General features: G+C 40.9%; 1 long non-coding RNA gene across 1 annotated transcript in view; it reads left to right on the forward strand.

The window, feature by feature from the left end:
* Window positions 1-23,278, forward strand: part of LOC142499700 (uncharacterized) — a 27,188-nt gene extending 3,910 nt beyond the window's left edge. The window contains exons 2-3 of the long non-coding RNA XR_012802713.1: window positions 1,428-1,531; window positions 22,837-23,278. This is a non-coding gene — a long non-coding RNA (uncharacterized LOC142499700). The remainder of the gene's footprint in view (window positions 1-1,427; window positions 1,532-22,836) is intronic.
* Window positions 23,279-24,440: the final 1,162 nt, after the last annotated feature.

Here is a 24,440-nt window from a genome sequence, read left to right on the forward strand (position 1 = left end):
TACATTAGATACAAAACATTGCATGCACAGTTAAAGATAATATATATATTATGGGCGTATGTAACAGTTACAGACCAGATGAAAATGTGAGACAGCTTTGGTTTTGAAACAGACTAGTGGTGGATGTGAGAGTATGTTGTTCCAGTTTTGGGGTGCACAGTGAGAGTATGTTGTTCCAGTTTTGGGGTGCACAGTAAGAGAAGGAGGAGCGGCCGGATACTTTGTTGAGCCTTGGGACAATGAACAGTTTTTGGAGTCAGATCTCAGATGATAAGTGCTGCATGTGGTAGGGGTGAGGAGCTTGTTCAGATAGATGGGTAGCTTGCCCAGAAAATATTTGAAGGTAAGACAGGAGAGATGAACTTTGCACCTAGACTCAAGTGATGACCAATCTAGTTCTTTGAGCATGTCGCAGTGATGTGTGTTGTAGTTGCATTGGAGAACAAAACGGCATATTAAATTGTAGAGGGTGTCAAGTTTGCTAAGGTGGGTTTGGGGTGCCGAGCCGTATACTATGTCTCCATAGTCGATAATTGGTATTAGCATCTGCTGTGATATACGCTTTCTGACCAGCAGGCTTAGGGAGGATTTGTTCCTGTAAAGTACACCTAGTTTGGCATACGTTTTGGATGTCAGGGTATCAATGTACATCCCGAATGTTAAGTGTGAGTCAAACCATATGCCCAGGTATTTAAAACTAGTAACAGGAGTTAGGGTGGTGTTAGCGTTGGTTCTGATCTGGAACTCAGTCACTGGAAGCTTTAAAAATGTATTCTTGGTCCCAAATACCATTGTTACAGTCTTGTCAGTGTTTAAAAACAGTTTGTTTTGGGAAATCCAGTTTTCGAGTCTCAAAAAGTCAGACTGAAGTATGTGTTCAAGGTCGGAGAGGCTATGGCTGTGTGCATATTGGATTGTGTCATCTGCATACATATGTATTGAAGCTTCCTTACAAGCTGTTGGAATATCATTGATGAACACTGAAAAGAGTAGGGGCCCCAGAACAGAGCCTAGCGGGACACCACAGGTGATATCCAAGGGGTTGGAATTAGAGCCTGAGATAGACACAGGTTGGGATGTACCTGATAGGTAGGACCGAAACCAGTTTAAAGCATGCTGCCCTATTCCAGAGCTCTGGAGTTTGTTAAGCAGGATAACATGATCAATATTATCAAAAGCTTTTGCAAAATCTAGGAATATTGCACCAGTGTGCTATCCCTGTTCCATTCCACACTGGATCTCATTGCAAACTTTTAGCAGGGTAGTTACCGTGGAGTGTTTGTGGCAAAAGCCAGATTGGAATTGGCTAGGGAAATTTGTCTTAGGGATATGGCCTGCAGACATCCCATTTTAAATAGGGCAAAATAACATGTAACTTTTTTTTTCAATTTGTTTAAAATTAATACTTGTTTTTATATACTTTTTAGGTGTAGCGCTGCTTCCCCCCTCCCTCTGGGAGATCTTGCTAAAGCTACAGGTGTCATGGTGCTTAATATCTGTGAGGGTTCAGGAGAGATGAGCGTCTGCGATGGTAAGGGGAAACAGGACAGGCTTTTGGTGATCCTCAGGTTCTTCTCATGGTGTGGTGCAACGCCTCCATGTTTGTCATAAAATGTATGCATTATAATTTTCTTTTTTTATACTCTACCTATCCATTCATCTGCACAGAGTCTAATTAAATCTGTATTGTTAGCCGGATTAATACTAGGGTATAAAAAAAAAGTATTGCCAATAATCCATGACTTCTGATGAAGAGAGCGAAACATATAGGGTAACAGTGGCGAGGACGATCAGAGAGAAAGTCCTTGACAGTGGAGGCATTTGCTCTGTGATGTGGGTTGCCAGCAAGCAACTCCAGTCAGCTGAGCCGTCTGGGTTCTAGTCAAGCCTCCCGATGACATCTCGTCCATATTTGGAGGCATACAAGCTATCAAGCTTTTTGAACAATGTGATTGTGATACCACATATATTTTATTATTTTAAATAAACACACATATATATATATATATATTCAAAAAGGAATAGACAATGCCGTTCTGTGGCTAACGAAATGCTTTTATTTGTGCGAGCTTTCGAGATACACTGATCTCTTACGGCGGTGTTACAATGGATAAGGAAAGAAAGGTTTTTACTTAAACACACTGCATCCTGGAATGTATCTGACTGCAGCCTATCCCTCTGTGCAGTATGCGATTTATGACTTAAGGTGTTAAATGGTCCCTGAATGTTAGTGATGTAAGAGTATGTGTGTATGTATGTGTGTAAATATAAATTTATAAAGTTCACACAGCGCTTTACAAAAGGTGTGGGGGAGTGTATACCAATGGTGTGGGTAGGTGTAGAAATGTAAGATGGTGTTGCATTGCTATTAATGTGTGTAGATATATGTGGTCGCTATTGGTATATAGGGATAGAATTACATTGTACATATGTATGTATAAGAGACAGCTGTGTGTGCATTCATATAGCGCAGTATGTATAGACATGGCCTTTAGCACTCATGGGAAGAGAGTTCTCTTGTGTCAGGGTAGTGACTCATGAAGCTGCGGTGTCGGTTTAGGCCACCACTAAGTGTCCCGACAGTTGCATAAATTTGTATTCATGCAACCGCCTCTCTTACGGTGTTCTATGATTACCTTTGAGTATGGCCACCATAGATCGTTCAGATCGTTCATGTTATGGCCAGAGTCAGAGAAATGTTCGCCGACAGGACTGTCCCTTGTTCTGCGTGTGATGCTGTAGCAATGCAGATTCAGTCTCTTGTTTAGCTCCTGTCCCGTCTCACCTATGTAGTAGCAGCCCCCTGTGCATTTCATGCACATGATGAGGTACACGACATTGCTGGAGGAACAGGTGAACCTTCCTCTGATTTTTGTATTCCAGATTCTTGTGTGGTATTTGTATTGTGCCCGCTGTGTGGAGCATTGCGCAGGTTTTGCATCTTGTGTCCCGGCATGGCCTTGTCCCGCATTCAGTTGTACTGTTGAATACTTTACTCCTCACCATAATTTTCTTGAGATTATGAGGTTGTCTGTATGATAAGGGTGTTTCAGGGAAGGCCTGTTGCAGTCTTGTATCTTCCTGGAGAACGGGTTGTAGTTCCCTGGTGATCTTGCGTAGGGCTTCTAGGTGTGGGTTATATGTGACCACCAAAGGTACCCTGTTGCTTGTCTCTTTCTGTCTGTATTCAAGGAGATCACTTCTTGGTATTCTGGTGGCTTTGTGGATTTGCTGGTCTACAATTCTGTGGTTATATCCACGGTTTATGTAATCCGATCTCAAGGCTGTAATCCGCTGGCCTCTGTCTGGTGTGTCGGAGCATATCCGGTTGTATCGTATAGCTTGACCCTAGATGGTTGCATGCTTAGTGTGTGTGGGGTGGAATCTGTTGTCCCTCACATAGCTGGCTCTGTCTGTAGGTTTGCGGTATACAGAAGTCTGTAATTGGTTGTTCTTTATAGTAATGATGGTGTCTAGGAAATATACTTCGTCCGGGGACTAGGGGAGTTTGAGGTTGAAGTTCTCATGGAACTGTATAAGGTCCTGTTCACCAGAGGTCCAAATCAGGAGGGTGTCATTGATGTACCGAAGGTATGTAAGGGGTTTCAAGTGACAGGTGGTAAGAAAGTCACTTTCCAATTTTGCGCAGAACAGATTGGCATACTGTTGCACCATCCGAGTGCCCATAGCAGTCCCAGTTGTCTGGTGGTATGTGTAATTTCCAAATGTGAAGTAGTTATGAGTCAGAATAAATTCGATGCATTTAGTCACTCTCTGTGAGTGGCTCCTGCGGTCCCAGAAAGTATCTGCGGCCGAAATCCCATCTTTGTGGGAGATGTTTGTGTAAAGTGATTCTTCATCCATGGTTGCTAGTAGTATTCCTGTTGGGAGCCACAAAATGGTATTGTCTATTCGTTTTTGCTTATTACGCTCGTCTGACACGGTACAGACACCTCTACATACATATGTTGCGAACATATGGATCGAACAAACATTTTTACTGAACTAAAAAGGGTGAAATTCGCAAAGTTCATTAAAGCATGCGAAAACATACCACAGCTCTACATCTTATTTCAATAGATATCAATATATATATTTCAATAGATTGTTATCTTATATATACATACTACACTATATTAGTGCTTTACATTCTCTTCTTTTTTTATCTCCTAATACTATCTGTTCCCAAATAAATGTTACAATTTATTTTTCATAGAATTTAAATCAGAAAGGAGTTTGGAGCTTAACTACTCTGGTGAGCCCCAGGTTCCCCTTACAGGTTTTGTTGCCTGTGTTTTCCTTCCCTTTAGGGAAATAAAGATGATTTCCAAATCTCACAGGGCCAACTGGAAGTCTCAACTCATTTAAATGTCCAGGAGGTAACACTGGCAATCAAACAGGTACCAGGGGGTACAGAGTTAAAAATAGTTCTCCTTATCTCCAGAGGCCCTACACACGCACACGCACACGCACACACACATTATATAAAACATTTATATACTGTGTGTGTGTATGTGTATATATATATATATATATATATATATATATATATATATATATATATATATATATATAATGTCCAGCAATGCACAACACCATCAAAATCCTAAAGACAGATGCTAGTCCCATATAATAATGATATTCCCTATTCACCAGATTGACAACAGATTGATATATATATATATATATATGTGTGTATGTGTGTGTGTGTGTGTGTATATGTGTAATAAAAGTCAGTCAGCTGGCACTCTATATAGTGATGTATAGACCGTGCTGAAGCGGGGGCTGTCTTGTCCTTAACATTGGACTTAGAGGAGAGATTGTCTGCGCTCTCGTGGGGCTGAGCTCCACTAGGAAGGAAGGCCGCTCTGAAGAGGGGATCTCTGCTCCAAACCCTGGAGTAACAGATAAGCGAAACACTTTGCTGTGTTCAGAGACTGTATATGTGAAAATAGGACCTGTTTGGGGTGGTAACCAGCTTACCTGTCCATCCAGGTAGTAAGGGTTGAAGTTGAATGTGTAGTTTGTTTCCTAAGAGGAGTAGGAGGTTATTTTATGATTTTGTTTTGACATAAAGGGACGGTGTTAGTGTATTATTTCCCCTTGTAAATTAACCCCATATAGGGAAATACTGCATTTCCTGCCTTAAATCTGGGACATAAGATCCTACGCGGTAACGGAGACATCACAATATATATATATACACACACACACACACACACACACACACACACACACACACAATCGGCAGAAACATGCTAAAAATGATATTGGAGGAGTAAAGTGAATTAGATATATGTAATTATATCAATGTTATCATGATTGTGTCAAAAATGGAAAAAAGTGAGACAATGTGATTCCAATGTTACTGGTGAGGGAGAGTAGACTGGATGCCAATAGGAAGTTCTGCAGCTCTTGATGGTGATCTTGGAGGTCAATTGAGGTCAGAGTTCCATAGGAAAGAGCGCAAGAAATGCTTCTATGGTGTAATCAAGTTATTTATTAGGTGAAGGTTTTAAAAGTAATGAAAAAATGCACACTTAAAATCGCAGTGGCTGTTCATATGAACACAGTATACAGGTACTGTAACCTGTTGATTAAGAGGTAAGTCAGTGTAAGGCTCGTCTGCAGGATGTTTTCTCCATCCGGTATCCAGAGTCACAGGCTGCTATTTAAGCCCTGGAACAGGTGCAGCCAATTACCAAGTCCAGGAAGAGATTTGCCAGGAACCAAGATGGCTGCAACAGCCACATAAGGGCACGTTCCGGCAAAACGCTGGACTGGGAACCCTTATACTATGTATATTTCATCTTCAGCCCTTGTCGATCCAGTGCTGGATGAAGGACTCACTATTGATCTTACAGATGAAAGCCTGTCTTCTTACATTTTTTTTTTTATTTCATCCTCCCATCTTACTTTTGGTCGTTGTCTTAGTCTTTTAATCTTTTTTGGAATCCAGTTGAGTACAATCTTTGCCCAACAGCGGTAATTTCTTCTTGTGATATGTTCGGCCCACTGCAATTTAAATTTCTCCACTCTTGTGATGATGTGACAGACTTTTGTTTGCTTTCAGACCCATTCATTATTTTTGACATCTCTGAGTAATACTAAGCACACATCTCTCCATACGTCTTTGCATTGTCTGAAGCTTCTGAATTATTTTCTCATTGAGGGTCCAAGTTTCACATCCATATGCACAGGCAGAATACACTGGTCGAAATACACTTCTTGAGGCACAGTGGAAGGTTCTCTTGAAATATTGTCTTGTTTCTTTCAAATGTGCTCCATCCCACCCGGCCTACGTAGACAGTCTTCAACATCTAGTTATTTTCCCTTTATCTTTGCAGACTTGACACATTTGTTGAGCATCACTGTGGTCTTTCTGAAATTTATATAGAAGCCCACATTCTTACTTGCTTCGGCGAGCTCCAATTTGTTGCTGAAGGTCTTCTCGACTTGTGGCAAAAATAACAACGTCATCTGCAAATTGTATGTGATTCAGATATTCACTGTTGATTTTGTTTCCTTTTTCTTCCAATCTAATGTCTTGAACAATTCTTCACGTGTTGCAGTGAAAAGCTTTGGTGACATTGTATCTCCCTGTCACACTTCCTTGCTGATCCTTATCTTGCTTGTATCTTCATGTAATGTAATGGTTGATGTAGCATTCTCCTAAATGTTCTTTAAAATATCAATGTACGCTTCTTCAGCATTTTGTATTCTTAATGCATCTAGTACCACTAAGGTGTAGATAGAATCAACTGCTTTTTCAGAATCTACCAATCCTAAATTGAGCGGTATAGCGTATTCATTACTACGGGAAATCACTTTTTCTATGACTTGGATGTGGTCCATTGTATTCTATCCACTGTGAAATCCCACTTTTAAAAAAAGAAAGGGGGGTTAAGGTGGGACTACTCCTTTAAATATACAGTAGTCTATGTATCAAGGCAAACGTGATGCAATTCTTGGGTAAAAAAAATACGCCAGATGTAATAAAGAAAATATATTAAGCCATAGGATTTTATTCTTTAAAACATCTTTGCTCATTACATTTATTTAAATAATTTACAACTATTTTCTTTAATTATCACTTTTGTTACTCACATTTAACAGACACTCCATTAACTTATTGACCTCTCCATTATTGATTTTTTGGGGGGTTAAAACTAAGAAATGGCTTGTTTACAGCAATCAGGACTAATGAAATGTGGTGTGAAAGTGCATACATTAATTATAATAGGCTGAAAACAGCCAATAGGTGTGTTTCAAGCAAACGTAATTACTGATTGTAATGTACTGTTATGGTCTTTGCATGTGCAATAAATTGTGTTATCTCTTTGCAATTGAGGATACTAATAACCCGTATACAATTTGCTTCTGTCCAAAAAATACATAGCACCAATCTCGGGACCACCTCACACCATCCCAATTACTATAGGAAGAAATCAGATAGCCCTCAATTGATAATTAAGATTCTTTCTAATTTCTCAATAAAGCAATTGAGATGGTGTGTGGTGCAGGTTTTAGAAGGCTGCTGGCCTTGCATACATTTCAAAATGTGGTAGTTTTAAGATATTAGTACAACTGTAAGGGTTACTATATGTGACACTTGGAGCCAAATTGCAAAGTTAATTCAAAAGCTTCAGACAATTCAAAGAAGTATGGAGAGATGTATGATGGGCTTTACACATAGAGACAGGAAAAATAATGCATGGGTCCGAAAGCATACAAAACTCTGACATCATCACAAGGGCGAAGAAATTGAATTTGCAGTGGTCCAAACATATGGCAAGAAATTACCACTGTTCGGCAAATATGGTACTCACTTGGATTCTAAGGGAAATTGAAATACCAAGATGATCACCAAAAATAACATGGAGGATGAAATCAGAAAATTTGTTGAAGCAACAAAGGAGAAGAGAGGCGGCAACCGCAGTACCTGGTAGATTATTGGGGGAAGGCCTTAAACCAACAGTGGATCAATAAGGGCTGAATATGATATATGCTTTCCTGTGGAGGGTTTTTGTCACTTTTTTTACTCACCATAACTTAACTCAGTATTATGGTATAGCCTATCCCATAGCCTCTTATGCATATCCAGTTAAAATCAACCCCACACTGATGAGACCCATCAAGGTCGAAACAGCTGTCTGTGGGTGGTTTTCTGGGTATGCACCTTAACCCTGGCTGTGCTCAAAGCTGTGACCATGCAGCAAGCTTAAGCCTTAAGGGGACCATGTTAAAAATGGTTTTTGAGGCAAAAAGTGACACTGTGCTCATTTGCATGTCATTTCCCAGAATCCCTTGCTGCAGTGGAAGTGCTGTATGCTGGGTGATAATGGGGAAAGGTGGGGTTGCAGACCTGCCTAAGACATGCAGATGAGCATACAGTTGTATTTGCATATATATATATATATATTATTAAAATGGGTTAAAAATGAACAACGGTACTGTTAATGACAAAGTTAATGTATTATTGTCATGTTAGTCAACTGTTAACTGTTACAGGCAGTCTGTAATCGTTGAGCACATGCTATGCTAAATACATTCTTTGACAATGAAAAAGTTACAAATATGTAAAAAAAAAATAGCATTACATTGTATAATATATATCAACGATTACAGACTGCCTGTAACAGTTAACAGTTGACTAACATGACAATAATACATTAACTTTGTCATTAACAGTACCGTTGTTCATTTTTAACCCATTTTCAGTCAGAGAGCAACAAGAATTCAAGTGAAGGGGTTATGAAAGTGGAAGTGGCTGCGACGATAACGTGTAATATTAAAAAATGATATTAAGTGTAAAAAGGTTGTGAAGTAACCTGTGTTAGAATTGTGATATCTGTGAAAAATTCTGCAGCCGGAGTACAATATAGGAGGTCTATAGCCCCCTGCAAACAAGTGGAGAAAGAAAAAAAGCTCTGGCGCATAAACTCTTATTAGTGACTTATTTAGTACTTCGATTAATGAACCAAATTATTGACCGAGATCCTGAATGACAAAGCATAAGAAATATAAAATAATACAGAATTATTAAAATACAAATTAAATTAAAACATTAACCACATTTGTGTTCAACCTTTACCTTGATTTATGCTACGAGAAACAGCAGCTGCACTACGATGCGGTGTCCCACTGCTGGATGAACAAAATTCGGGAATAGCATTACCGAAATATAAGTGGCTCCCGCGACCCAGAACAGCGATTTACGCGTGTAGCGGGGGTTGGTGAAGGAGGTATTTGACCCTTGGTGGGCAGCAGGAGGGGGTAACCCCTTCATTGCCTTAGTGTTAGCCGCTAAGGTAATGAAGTTGCCTGTAAATGCATTTTTATTGCATGGGATTCATGCCGGGGGTCTCCGGTGCTGATATTAATGGGTATCAGCTTCAGAGACTCCCAGCATCAATCTGATGCAATAAAAAAAAAAATTCCCTGAGTCCTGTATCACCGCCTCTCAGCAGCTTCTCACCAGCCTCACACTAACTTTTTCTGGCATGTGGATTTTGGGAGAAACGCACCATTCTAGAGGCGCGATTAGCCTCGACAACCTAATTGCAGCTACTAGAATTGCACAAGTTTCAGAGCCCGACAGCTGACATTTTTGGTGATGCGTGCCTTTATCGAGGCTTACTGAATAGCAGTAGGCATTTTGGCCGATAAGTGGCTTATGAACGCTTATAGCAGTGGCCCCTTTATGATAAAATGTCAACGTGTCTTATTCTAATATTATGCACTGGGGTTTAGTTTTTTGGTAGATGTTTCATCTCCATGTTCCCTCTGTATGCATGTGTAGCTGCAGCCAAATAATATTTAGCATATGTGTATGTTGTAAACTCTTTAGGGCTTGCACATAATAGGTGCGCGCGGGAGCAAGTGTGTGACGTCACGTGCACCTGCAGCACAGACGATCCGTGGCCTGTGGGGTCTGGAGGAGGAGACGTGACCAAGAGCAGCTCCAATTCAATGTCTGGGGGCGTGCCCGCAACGTCATGTGAGCGGTTCGCCCTCATTGGCTGAGCCGTGCAGGTAACCCGGCCGGCGTGAGGCAAAATCAAAAGGTTTTGTCTCGCGAAAAATTGGTTGTGCCATCGAGCTTGAGCACGCACGCTCTATGGCCATGCGCATTGCCTTGCAGCCTTTTGTGTGCTGTGCGCCTGACCAGGCTCGCGCTGTCGCGCTTACTATGCCCACGTGCTTAGACGTAAATCTCTTTTCTCCCTTAAGTGACCAATATGGGGGAAGATTTACTAAGGTCCGCTGTGGATTACTGCGCCTGACACGGGTAACTGCCATTCAAGTTTATATCGGTTAACGCCGGATCGGATGCGTTAACCCGCAATGAACCCTGATGAATAACCCCGAAAGGGGTTAGCAATTTAGTAGCAATTAATTGATTCAGCTCTTTACCTATTATTACTTTATTTTAATAGTGTAAATAGCTTGATTCTACAATGGATGAAAATATGCAGTACACCACTCTAAACTCTGATCTTGCTAACAGTTCAGCAAGGGAAAAAGCTTAATTCATGGGTCTTTACAAAACATTAACCACTGGGCAAAAAAATTCTAGTATCCTTTAAGAATATACACCTAATTTGTGATGACACTAGGGGGGGGGGGGGATTTCTATGTCACTGGCAGTTAACGCTGTATCGATCTCCAATACCCCTTATCAGAGCTTAGTGAATTCTGCCTATGACTGAATGGTAACCATGAAAAGAAAACTGTGATGTATGTGACAGATTAGGTGTTGAAGAAAAATGTCTACAGCACTGTTCAGTTGTCAGTCATGTTATATATGCTTTTGCTTGTGTTTGACCTTGGTACACACGCGTCTATGACTGCTCCAGATGTAGGGATCACATTAACCATTCTTATACAGTAAATAATATGTCTGGATGAGTGATTCTGGAAAAGAACAAAATGATGCATTAAAAACCATTCTAAATGGAGAGAAGTAAGTGGCAATATCATTTAGACCCGGTGTTCTAAACTCCAGTCCTCAAGATCCCCCAACAGGTCAGGTTTTAAGGATATCCCAGCTTCAGCACATGTGGCTGAATCAGTGGTTAGGCAAGGACATCCTGAAAACTTGACCTGGTGGGGGGTCTTGAGGACTAGAGTGAAGAATTAAAATTCCAGTTCTCAATGAAATACACATTTATCCTGAAAAGCTACATGCAAACGAGTAATTCAGTTATATCATTTCAATATTTTTATTGCCAAGGATGACTACCCTCCCCCCCCCCACAACCCACGTCCTCCGTTTTTCCTCTTGATTTCTTAATGTACTCATGTTCGTATGATTGGTTCTCATAATCTAAAGCTACAGTAGTTAGAAGGGAGTCCCTTTCACCGTAGGGTAATAGAGCACTAAGATTTTTTTGCATGGTTTCGATTTCCTGATCGATGTTTTTGATAAGAATAGCAATGAAAGGGAGACGGTAATTAAAATGATTTCATTTTGAAATGTGCAAAATGTCGAAATGGCACCTTGAGAAACATGCTGGTCACAGTACAGTGCCTCAGAAGGCTTCTAGCACTCGGCTAAAGATTGCATGTATGATGGGATTGGAGCATAAACTGCACAAAATGCACAGGTCAATAACTTAAATTGAATTCTGTCTTCTACCTTCAACCAATGCAGCACAATCAATAAAAGGGCTGCTGAGATGTGTGGTGGAGGTGCCTGAAAATACTCTAGCTTCTGAGTTCATGAATTAGCTTGAGGGGTTGAAGATGGGAACATGGAAGACCAGCTCGTGGAGAATTACAGGAGAAATTGGCAAAAAAAAAGAATCCTGTTTCTAGCAGAGCACAGTGGAAAATAATTTGTTAATCAAGTTCCTTCTAAAACATCAGTGTTATTGCATATGGATTTGAGCATATAAATTACCCATACCAGGACAGACCTTTTGATCCATCAAGCCCAACTATGACCTGCACTAAAAGCGTCTAGTCATCATATGGTATAGAGTATTTATGTATGTATGTCTTTATTTATATAGCGCCATTAATGTACATAGCGCTTCACAGCAGCAATACACGTGACAATCATATACATAACAAATAATATAAATAACACACAAAGGGGAGAAGTGCTTCAGACAAAAGTACCATTTAGGAAAAGGAGTCCCTGTTCCGAAGAGCTTACAATCTAATTGGTTGATAAACCTATAGGTTTATAGCACAAAATATATGGTACTTCCTGTGTTTGGTATTCTAAGGGGTATTTAATAATAAGCATGGACTGAAAAGATTTTTTTATCTTGCTAAAAGTCATATACTGTAGTATGAAGGTAGCCTGCATTAAAATGCCTTTTACTGTTTAAAAACCACTAAAAGCTATTCGCAGGTGCAAAATACACTGACAATGATTTCAAGAGGTATAGTATGAATGTGTGTTAAAATAAATGTTTCCTGTAAATTGGGAAATACAGTATACACTACTTTCTGCTATCGGGATGCTATTATGTCCTTGCATTGTGAACTAATGTATACTTTTCCTATACCGATTATGATTATATACTTCTATCCCATTTCCCCTTAGTCATCTTTTGCATGGTAAATATCCCTAATCTTTTCAGTCCTTCTTTCGAAGATAACATTCTTATAGCTGTGTTGTTTTTCTTTGGACCATCTCCAGCTCCATCACGACTCATATTTGACTTTGAGCAGAACTGTATACTGTACATTATCCAAAATCTGGATGCACCACAAATTTTACATAGTGAGCTTATTGGTCATTTCTGGCTTGTTTTAGATCCATTCCTAGTAATTCCTGGGTTTTCAATAGTAATTCCTGGGTTTTCAATATCTATTGATGTGCGGACTACTGATCATTTGATTTTCATACTCGTTGTGGTGAAATCCACAAGTTTTTCTTTCAGATCAAGTTGTTATTTTTCTTTCTGAAGTATCATGACACTACAGCGTCCACAGCTCACAGCAAATCTAGCAAGCATAGCTTCCCCATACAGAACATTTCACTCCCAATTGGCTCTTTTTCTCGTTGCAATTGAAAAATGTTCAGATTTAAAATGGAAGCACAGGAACTGTTCATGCATTGATCCATGTAATAGAATCATTCAGTTTTGTGACAGTCTATTACTGTAATAGTAATTATGCACCACCAGTATAAGCCCATTAAAAGAAAACAAATCATTAGAAAGCATTTTCCAAAAGGAAGGGCAATAGTCTTGTTGACAGGTCCAATTAAAAAACTCAGCGTAGCATATTTACAGAAAAAGGTAAAGGAATACTCTGTAACGTCAACATCGTTTTGCATTATGAAAATGCTATTAGTTTCGGTGAGGACGTCCTAATTCATCTGCTTTCTGTGACAGGTGTTTACTAATAATCTTTTGTATGGATTAAAGTTGCTAAATGCTGTACCACTGAACATTGAGCAACTTCAACTTGTTTTCACTTTTACTGGAAATTAAATTACAAATATGAAGGAATGAGTTGACATGCTCATGCCCAGAATCAATATCTGCAATTTAAACACTATGTAATGTTTTAAAGGCTATAATAGGTTTAGGGATGCTGTGTGAGGTGCACTTTTTAATGTGTACTTAGTACAAACCATCAAAACAATTTGTTTTGTGAGTCCCCCATATGTCCTTGAAAAAAACAAAAAAACGTACCATGTTAGCCGAGCTTTAATAATCACAAATGAATAGACGATACTGTTCTGTGGCTAACTAAATGCTTTACACACGTGGATTTCCCACACGGCTGAATACACTGCAAATTTTTTGGGGTGGCAATTTTATTTAACCAGTTTTACCCCAAACGCTTGTGCTATTAATGGATTGTGTCCCGCTCCCGGCTACAGAGACTACATCAGATGTAAAGGTGGGTGGGAAGGGGTGTGTTGAGGGAGGGATCTTACCTTTTCTGGAATGGCCCTCCTACTGCAGCGTCGCGGTGTCATGGCGACCCTATGTCAAATGACACTGCAACATCACATGATGCGCCGCCGTGACTTCATGAAGCCGCTATGCTGCAGGAAGAGGCTGTTCTTCAAAGAATCCCCCGGGCTGGGAGGTGAGTGCCCTTGGTTACTAAAGGGTGCAAATAAGCTTGGAGCAAAATTATAAATCCGCCACTGCATATAGACAGTACACAGATGTAGCGTGTGACATTAACATCGCAGAATATCAGAGTTTCCATAGGGTTAAATGACAGTGATGGGGCAGAATACTACAACATATTCCTCCAGAGGAGCAATGAAGCCTGTATACATAGATTGGGGTGATTAAATTGTCCAAAATGTCTTCTGCAAATTGCAGAAACCTTTGTACCTTTTTCAGAATGGATCATACAAATGGCAATAGAAAGTAGCAACTTTGCGAAATCTGAGAATAAATTACCCATGAGTTAGGTTATTTTAAGTAAATAGTTGAATTTCCTTCTTCCTAGATATTCCCTCATAGTATATGTGGGTTATTGCACTCTTTCTAATTCGGGCAAAACATACTGTATTTTTTGGGTCGCCTTTCTGCATATTTTGTATTATCTTTTTATTGTATACATTTGTTATTTGTTATTCGTTGGGCATATTTTTTCAATATAAAACTTATCAGCTTGCATATCATGCAGTCTCACTTTCCTTTCTCGGTGCCATCGTAGTTTCTGTGCCTCTCAGCTCATCCATTATCTTCTTGCACCGGGAAAGAAAATACATTACACCAAACAGATACTTGATTAAATGAAAATCCATACTGGGCAATGATTTTCTCCTATATGCTTTGTAGAGTGTTTTATGTTATGTGAACTACCTTTTGTTATCGTAAGAAATGAGTGGTGTTAGGAATGAATGCTTCATTCATTGGGGTCTAACAAATCTCCCACTCAACGATGGTAACGATGACTTAGAGAAATGTTATTTGGCATGAATAAGGTGTATGTTTTCAGGGTGGCTTGATTGATACTTTAAATGATGTAAAAGCCTAATTAATTAAATGCCATAAGCAATTACTAAAAGCACCTCAAGCTCTTAGCTTCTTCAGCAGAATATGGTAGTAAACATCTAACTGCGAGACTGCATCTGTACATAAAACCTACATAAGATGGTCAGCAGAAGATTTTTTTGCAGCTTTACAGCAGATCTGACGTAAACTTTTTAAGAGTGAAATATGTTTAGCACAGCAATACTATAAATAATATAGTTTAACGCCTAGCACACACTATTAAATCACTTTTTTTTTCTTTACTCGCTCATAACTTTAAATCACGGCTGAGATCAGGAGGGCACTTGGCAGCTTTGTAGAGATAAAGTGTCAGATCTCTTTTTTCCTAAGCGTAAAATTTAGTTTAGTCGTTTTGTGCATTTCGTTTTTATCAAATTTCTGACTTTTGAAAGGAATGGCAGTTCAAACCAGTTACAGTGGGGCTACCAAATTTGTATTGTGATCTTAGTAAAAATGCTTTCTTAAATTGAATATCTGCATCTTGCACTATGTCATGTTAACTGTTTAAAATTCTAGCACTACTAAGAAGTATGTTAAAATGCTGCTTGCAATTATCGGGCCTGATTTAGAGTTTAGACTTAGTCTCAACAATAGCATTGTCATTTAGAAAGTACACAGTTCAACAGAGTCTTATATAATATTCATTATTAATGAATATAATAATAAGGTCCTACAATTGTACGTCTGTGCGTAAACATAGAGTTTGTACCAAATAATTACTTTAGCTCTCCAGGAATTGAGTACATGCCTTATAAAATGTTACTTCTGGGTGCCCCCCTGCAGCCCGCAACAACACTGCATAGCAGAAGCAAGCTCTGCAATAACATGGCATGGAAAAAAACAGCTAGCACCCTGAGGGAGAAACCCCACACATTTAAGAGAGAGGAAGCCCAGGTGTTTTCTGGAATATGACGCCTGTATAAAATGGAGAAGAAACTACAAAAACCAGTGCTCCAAAATGACAAGCAAAGGCACTGCAACAATAAAATATATTTGTATCAGTCCTGCCACGGATCAAATCCACTTAATGATTAGCGTATAAGGAGGGCTCACTGTGCAATATGATATCAACCTCAGGAAGGGGGCTAAGACGTGGTAAGGAGCATGGGTCAAAGCAAAAGACCCCGTAAATACTTAATACTCCGCCACTACCCTCACCAATCCTGGCGTTCTAAGCACATCTCGTAAGCCCCTGAAGGCGCAGTACTCACAGACTTGACACGTCGATGCCGCCCGTCAAACGCTATATTCCAAAGACTTGATCCAGGTGCAGTGTTGGCGTGCTCCAGCCTCAGGGAGTCAGGTAGAAAAAAGGTAGGTATGGCAGTTCATAGCCGTCCGTGTGGGTAAACCAAAGCGCAATCAAAAAGTAACAATTAACTTTATTGTGCACTAGACATAAACAAAATGCCACAAGAAAACTCTGACGCGTTTCGTCCTGTAACTAGGAGATGCGTTATCGCGGTATGTGGACAGCTTCTTACAACCATTGGTTTCTCAATTACCGTCATTTATTAAGGACACTTCTGATCTTATTGACTCTTCAAGGTTTTCAATGGAAGAGGCAATACAGATGGGTCACATTAGATGTGACCTCGCTGAATTCCATTATTTCACATGAGCACGGTGTTACAGCAGTTCGTCACTTTTTTTGGATCTTTCTCACTAACCAATCACTTTATGTGCTTTTTTTCTTGAATCAATCACTTTTTTATTAACACACAATTATTTTCTTTTTGACTCACAATTTTATTTACAAATATTAGGCACAGCCATGGGCATGTCATTTGCACCTTCATACGCTAATTTGTTTATGGGTTTATGGGAGGCACAGCACATTTATCCCAACGCTAATATATATCGTAATCACATTATTTTTTACAGAAGATTTATTGACGATCTTATTTTGGTGTGGGATGGGGATGTTGACTTACCTCTTTTATTAACACTTTAAATATTAACAATTTAAACTTAAATTTCATTTATAAACACCATATGCACCATATTGATTATTTAGATATTGCCTTGTTTATTGACAATGAGAAACTTATTCAAACAGATATCTTCAGAAAAGATCATACCAGGAACTCACTTCTATATGCACAAAGCTGCCATCCTAGGTCTTTAATTAAAAGTATACATAGGGCACAGTTTATTCGTTTAAAGAGACTATGTTCTGACAAGGATACATTCCTTGCACAATCGTGTAATATGGCGGACACATTTTTGGCTAGGGGTTACAATGAAAGGGATATCCAGGCAGCCTTTGATCATGCGGATTCCTTAAATAGAAAAGACATTACAAAGAAACAACATACTAACAAAAAAAGATCACAAATCTATTCTAATAACGATTTTTCTTGTCCCTTATTTATATCTACATTTAATAAACAATCGCAATCTATTCGTGAAATCTTCCTTAAACATTGGAAGATACTTACACTAGACAAGGATATTGCCCCTATTATACAGGGAGGCCCTAGGTTTGTGTACAAAAAAGCCAATACGTTGGCATCTTATCTTTCACCCAGTTTATTTAATTCAATTCCTCGAGACTCTCAAGTCAGAGGTATTCCAAAAGGTTTCTTTCCTTGTGGAAGGTGCTCTATATGCAGATACGCTAACACTCCTAAAACCATTTTTGTTAACAGTAAAAAGGTTCTCATTACTAGCTTTATTAATTGCTATACTAGCTATGTTATTTACCACTTGCAATGTGTTTGTAAAAAGTCTTATGTTGGCCGTACTATTAGATCACTTCGACTCAGAATACAGGAACACGTTAGACTAATCAATAAGAAAGATTTAACACATCCAGTGTCACGTCATTTCTCCCAATGTCCTTTAGGAGGCATTGCTAACTTTACATTCCATGGAATAGAACATGTACCGGTTCACCCCAGAGGGGGTGATAGACAGAATAAATTAAATATGAGAGAGATGTATTGGATTTATACCATGAATACTTTACAGCCCACAGATATAAACATCGAATGGGAGCTTAAACATTTTTTGACCAATTGAATTGTTCATGGTATATATATCCTCTGCATCTCTCTCTTACCTATATAATTGAGGTTTATTTATATACCTCTAACATCATTGGGTTATTTTGTTTTTTATTCATCTATCTATTGGTGTTTATATATTTTATTATTATGCATTGACTAATATTTGATAGACTTGTATTGTTTTGTATATTTTGCAACATGTGTGTTTTTTTTGAGTTGCCACAGAACTACTGTTTTTTTAATTGCAGGTTTTGGCTTTTATTTAATATACCATCTCCTGTTTTTTAACATGATATTCTTTTTCTTTTCTTTTTTTATTTATGATCTGTTCACTATATTGTTTTGTATTTTGAGGGGGGGGGCATTGGTGGTTTCTATTGGGTGGTGCCTTGGCTATTTATATGAGAGAAATAAGAAGTGTTTTTCTTTCTTTATTTCAAGCCTGATTATACAGCAGATGGGTTTGCGGTGATGCACCAATTGTGTGCAACCAATCACATTTTAGGCGCCACCATATAACAATCACCCTGTCCTCATACCAGTTACTCTTTGACAAAGTCCTAGTTACAGGACGAAACACGTCAGAGTTTTCTTGTGGCATTTTGTTTATGTCTAGTGCACAATATAGTTAATTTTTACTTTTTGATTGCGCTTTGATTTACCCACATGGACGACTGTGAACCGCCATACCTACCTTTTTTCTACCTGGAATATGACGCCGATGGTCTTCTCCATCAAAAGCTGGAATGTCGCAGGAGCACCACAAATGCCTCGGGGCATGCGGGTGAATTGGTAGAAGCCAAGGGGACATATGAAGGCCAGTCTTCTGCACTCATCGGTACCTGGTAATACCCAGATCTCAAGTCCAGTACACTGAACCACTGGCTCCCCGACAGCACGTTGAGAATCTCTTCAATCCTCGGGAGAGTGTACTCAGGCACGGTGCAGTTGTTCATAATCGGACCGACCCATTCTTCCACACCCCCATGATCGGTGACGCGTAGGGGTGGAGCGTTCCCTGCGCATTTCTCCCAGAGATGTGGAGGACGTGAGATTTCCTACAAGAAATGGAGACGGCGGGCATCGTGACGGACCGGATGAGAGGTGTGTGTTTCTTTGTGAGAGGGGTCTTACCTTTGGAGTGGGCCACCTCCTGTAGCATCGTGTTGCCATGGTGACTGACGTCATATGCTTTCACGTCATGACAACGCAACGCTGCCGGAGGAGGTCGCTCATCAAGGTAAGTTCCCTTAACTTTTTTTGCAGGGAGGCTTTGCTGCCAGCGTGCTGCCTTGGGCCCCCGCAAAGCTTAAGGCCTGGCCCTGTGATAATGCCATGTCTAGGCTGCAGGAGAAGCCTGCATTGTCACGAGCTGAAAATGGAGGTGACCACACTGGAATTCAACATGATATATTATGTAATGGGGCATGCCTGGCAACTTGGTGGAACATTTCTGCAGCCTAGACAGTGGTATCTAATGGGAGAGCTGTGTAGGCTGCTGAGGCCCTTTGAGGAAGCCACTGCTCATCTCTCTTATTTTCCTCCTGGAAAACACATGCATCGATATGCAATTGATAGCGCTGTGCATTTTCAGCTTGCCAATTCCGTGACCCATAATTCTCTCCAACATTTGATATCATCACTTCTGATGTTCTCTTACATCTTTTGTTACGTATCTAAAATTGGTTGTATTTGTGGCACTCCTTTAAATGTTTTAAATAACTGTAATTTGTCATACATTTCCGGCACAGCAATTAAAGGGAGATTTACTTGAATGACCGTTAACGCTGGCTTGGACGGACCTTACTGAATCTCCCCCTTAAACTGTTGACTTTTTCCTAGATCTGACAATGTACTTGTTTTCTCACATCAATACTAGCAATAGCTGCATTAAGAACTTTCATAGAAATAAATAAATCCCTTGACTTCATGAAGTGTTACAGCAATATGTCTTATCCTCAGGCAGAAAAAAACTTAATCTGCTGCACCCTAAGACTAGCAAATTTAATTAAAAATAACAGCATTGTGTGGTTTGCATAGAATGCATTAGATGTTGCTAATGGCTTCTCAGTTTGTATGGAACTCATTTAGAAATTACAATGGTTTTCTAAAGCTTTTGCATGTCAGTGAAAGCATTAATTGGAGAGCCCAAAAACTGATACATGATCTCGCCAAGTCTTTTTATTTGATTATTTCATATAAATTATTGCATGTGGCAATTGTGACTAAGGTTCTTTGCAACATAAAATGAATATTACACGAGTCTCTCAAACCTATAAAAAATCTCGGAAAGACCCAAAAGCCTTTTTTAGAAATGTCTTAAATGACAAACCGGAGCTGAATTCCATTCCCAGTACTGCTCTTTCAGGAACCCCTCAGTTCTAGAGATGTTCAGAGAGGTAAGAAAAAAAGCCCAATATGGCTGCCATGGTCACCACACCAATAGAAAGCCACAACATCATCTTCCAAAGTCATAGCAGCTTTCCACAGGCTGGTCCAAATGGCCATATTGTGGCCACTGGATACAGTAGATACAACTGTGCATATATAGGGAATTGGGGTTCCCTGAGGCGGAAACACCATTAATTAGCTGTGGGAGACGCCCTGACTCAGGTGAGGTTAAAAAAATTAAGTTACATTTGCTGATTTTCTGTTTTAAAGCAGCCGATTTATTTTTTGGGTAACACAGGATTGAAGCAGGGGGTCTCCAGAGCTGAAATTAATGGGGTTTAGACCCCCTGCGTTTTGGGCCCCCAATTTTCTTTTTGTGCATATTCTATATACAATAATATATATATTAGGAAGACTCCCTTAGTGTGTTGTACAAGTGAAGAAATCATTCTTTTTTACGTGTTCCAACTTTACATTTTAAATAGATTAGAAGCAAAAGGTGACACTGTATGCTCATTTGCATTTAATTTCCCAGAATCCCTGGCTGCAGTGGAAGTAGTGCATGTGAAGAGACAATGGCGAATGACAGGGTTGCCTATCGGAGACATGTGAATGTGCTCACAAGTGGTATTTTTTATGTGTGGTAGAAATCTATCTCTGCTTCATATTGCAGAGCCAGTATAACCATTCTCGCACTGATGAGACCCAAAGGGTTGAAACAGCTGTTTGTGAGTAGGTTTACTGGCTATGCACTTCTATAACCAGGCTGTGATGAAAACTATGCAGATGTAGCCAGGTCCCCCGCTGTGGCGCTGTGATGTAGCTAGGTCCCCCGCTGTGGCGCTGTCCCCCCCCCTCGCGACACACCGCGGCAGCAGGGAAGTATTAGCCGTTCGTGGGGATATGCGGGAGGGTGGGAGTGGATAGCGCGACTCTCTGGCAGGCGGCCGGTTGCCAAGAACGCGTGTGGACGCATTGCCAGGCCGCTGTCGGGTCCCGGTGCAGGGCGCCGCCATAGGGACTTGCGCACGCATGCGCAGAAGATATTTTGGAGCGGGGAAGGCATAGAAGGTCGCGCATGCGCAGGACGAGCGCGCGGGATGCCACCAATGAGAGGAGGGCTCTGTAAGGGGACTTCAAGTCCCATGAGCCTCTGGAGCGACCACATGACACCAGGGAGCCAATAGGGCTGCAGGAGCTCCCTGCTTGCAAGATATAGATACATTTCGCAGGGTTTTGCAGGCAGGCAGGCAGTTGGTGACCGGAGCAGCTAGGGGAAGGAGGTAGGGTGCAGGAGTCAGTGACTCTCTGCACTAGGCCAGTAATTCCCCTAGGCCCCAGATAGCCCTGAGTCACCCTAGTTGAGTTTTGTAGGGACAGGCCCTAGGTTAGGGATCCTGCCCCATTAGCTATTCGCTAGTTAGGGATCCAGCGGACGCTGTGTTTCCCGCCACGATGCTTGGGCTCAAGCCCTAGCCTTTAAGAGAGCTGGACTATCTTCATGGAGGCCAAGCAAGCAGTGACTGCGGTCTGCGGGCAGCAGACAGATCCTTGCCACGGTACAGACGGTGCGGAGCTGCGGTGATATTATCCACGCCGGAATTCACCCCACGCGTAGGAGGATATCTCGGCGACCCAACCCCAGAGGTATAGCAGCACCCGTGGCTGGAGCCAGGGCAGGTACCGTTATAAAGTGCACCGACAAGGCCTATCATCAGACATAGTGACTGCGCAGTCACACCCGTACATGTATATGACTTGGTAGTGTGATACAGTGGGATTACTGGACATGTGGGTGGGGCAAGGGTATGCATCCAGAGTGATGCACTGTTATTGATATATTGTTTGATGTTATGCAAAGAGGTGTTATTGGAGTCACAGTTCATGCTCAGTAAATACTGTTTATACATACCGTGTGCTGAGTATATATATGTGTCTTGCGAGGAACCATTCCTGCTCTGCTAGGAACCATCGCAGGTGGAGGCGCTGCACCGAGCACAAGGTTACTCTTACTCATACTATAGTTGCCCCAAGTTCCCCGTGGCGGAAACTCAGCCCTCCTGTGAGCCAACAGGTAACGCACCACACCTGGTAACACTAAGTTCCCCGCACCCACACTATATCTGCGATTGGGTGGGGTGGAATACCCGTTACACAAGTATAAGTTTATAGGGCTCTGTGTTAAAATGTATAAGAAGCAAAAGGTAACACTGTGTGGTCATTTGCATGTAATTTCCCAGAATCCCTGCCTGCAGTGAAAGCATTGTATATTAAGAGAATGACGAAAGACGGGGTTGTAGACCTGTCTGAGACACGTGAATGTGATCACGTGGATATTTTAAACAACTTTACATTTGAATCTGGGTGCATGTAGCAATATGAATATATACAATGTGGAAAAGAATACCTCCACTTTATAATACAGGCAGTCCTCACTTTTCCGACAGAATGCGTCCCGCAAACCTGGGTCGGATACGGGACAGTCGGAAAGCGGGACCCATGTTAACCGGCGGCGGTTTCCGTCGGATACGCGAAAACGGTGGCGGATAGTGGGTTTTTGGACTGCATTATGTGCCGTCGGAAAACGCATCCGGCAGAACATCGTGAAGCAAGGACTACCTGTACTACGTCTTTTTTTGCAATAAAACCATTTTGAAAAGCTGCAAAGAAACTAAGAAATGTATATTCTTTTTTTTCCCCCGCAGGGAATATACAGGACTGTGTATTGTTTTCACAATTCTGCTTCATCTTTTTAATTACAAATCAACTGGTGGAACGCCACCAATAAGCACTAGAAGACAGATTTGTATTTTCTCTTGGTTACTTTCATTGTGAAGGCTCTGTAGCAGCTGTTTAATACATCAGGTTATGCCTTGGGGTCTCCTGGGAGAGGGAGATTAAAAGCAGTAAATGAAAATCAGATCCTCTCTGTGTTTATTTGCAAGCCGAAATACAAAATGCTTTGCATAACAAAGCTTTCTATACGAGACGGCTATGTTTTTTAATGCCATTAAAGGAGCGATACCAAATACAACATAACAATTTCTTTTCTGTTATAATGCCACACCTCATGCATGCCAATAAGAACACCTTAGTACAGGGGTTCTCCAATCCAATCCTCAAGTCCCCCAACAGGTCAGGATATCCCAGCTTCAGCACAGGTGGCTCAATCAGTCTTCGACTGAGCCACCTGTGCTGAAGCTGGGATGTCTTTAAAACCTGTCCTGTTGGTGGGGCTTGAGGATTGGAGTGGAAACCCTGCATCAGTACTTTATTTGTTGCACAGTTCAGGACTTTTTTCTGTTACCATTTTCTGCCTTAGATCTTAGGGGTAGATCCTCAGAAGTCTGTTAAATACTTAACGATACATTAACTTCAGATAACCTATTGGTAAGTGCTAACAGGGATCTTCAAAGCTCATTAAAGAGGCATCACGTTTGTGCTAATGATATGTAAAAAAGGTGGGATCACATGTCCTCAGCAGTCTGTTAAACGTAACTGGGGAAATAAGGCATTTTTTAACGCTTTTTTTCAGGTCGTGGATATGCCTCACGTTAGGTGCTGGAAGCTGGGAGCACCTAACACCAGGTACCAGAAAATTATTTGACCATGTCCTGGATTCCTGGATTCATGTCCTGGATTCTGAAGTGGGCTACTTTGGCTTCCTATATTGCCTGCCTCACCAAAGTGAATACCCTGAACTAGGCCAAATATTACATATCTGTGACCTGTGTATTAACCGCATGGAACTCATAGTGGCCATGAAGGCATGTATTATGCATGCCTTCATGACCACTAAGGTCACCAAGGGGTTAATACAAACACCCTAACTACCCTACGTACCTAACTACGGTACAGAGTTGCAGAGCAAGCAGATTTGAATTTGTCGACCGCAAGCGCGCCACGTGAGCGGTTCGCCCAATGAGGGCGAACCAGCTCTGTGACGTCATGGCCGCACCCCCCGAATCGCACCCCCGTACGCGCACATAGCCGGCCACAAATCTCCCGACCGAGCAGGGAGCGTGACGTCACCACGCATGAGCGCCAGCAC

This window comes from Ascaphus truei, chromosome 7 (assembly GCF_040206685.1).
Source record: "Ascaphus truei isolate aAscTru1 chromosome 7, aAscTru1.hap1, whole genome shotgun sequence".
Taxonomy (NCBI): Eukaryota; Metazoa; Chordata; class Amphibia; order Anura; family Ascaphidae; genus Ascaphus; species Ascaphus truei.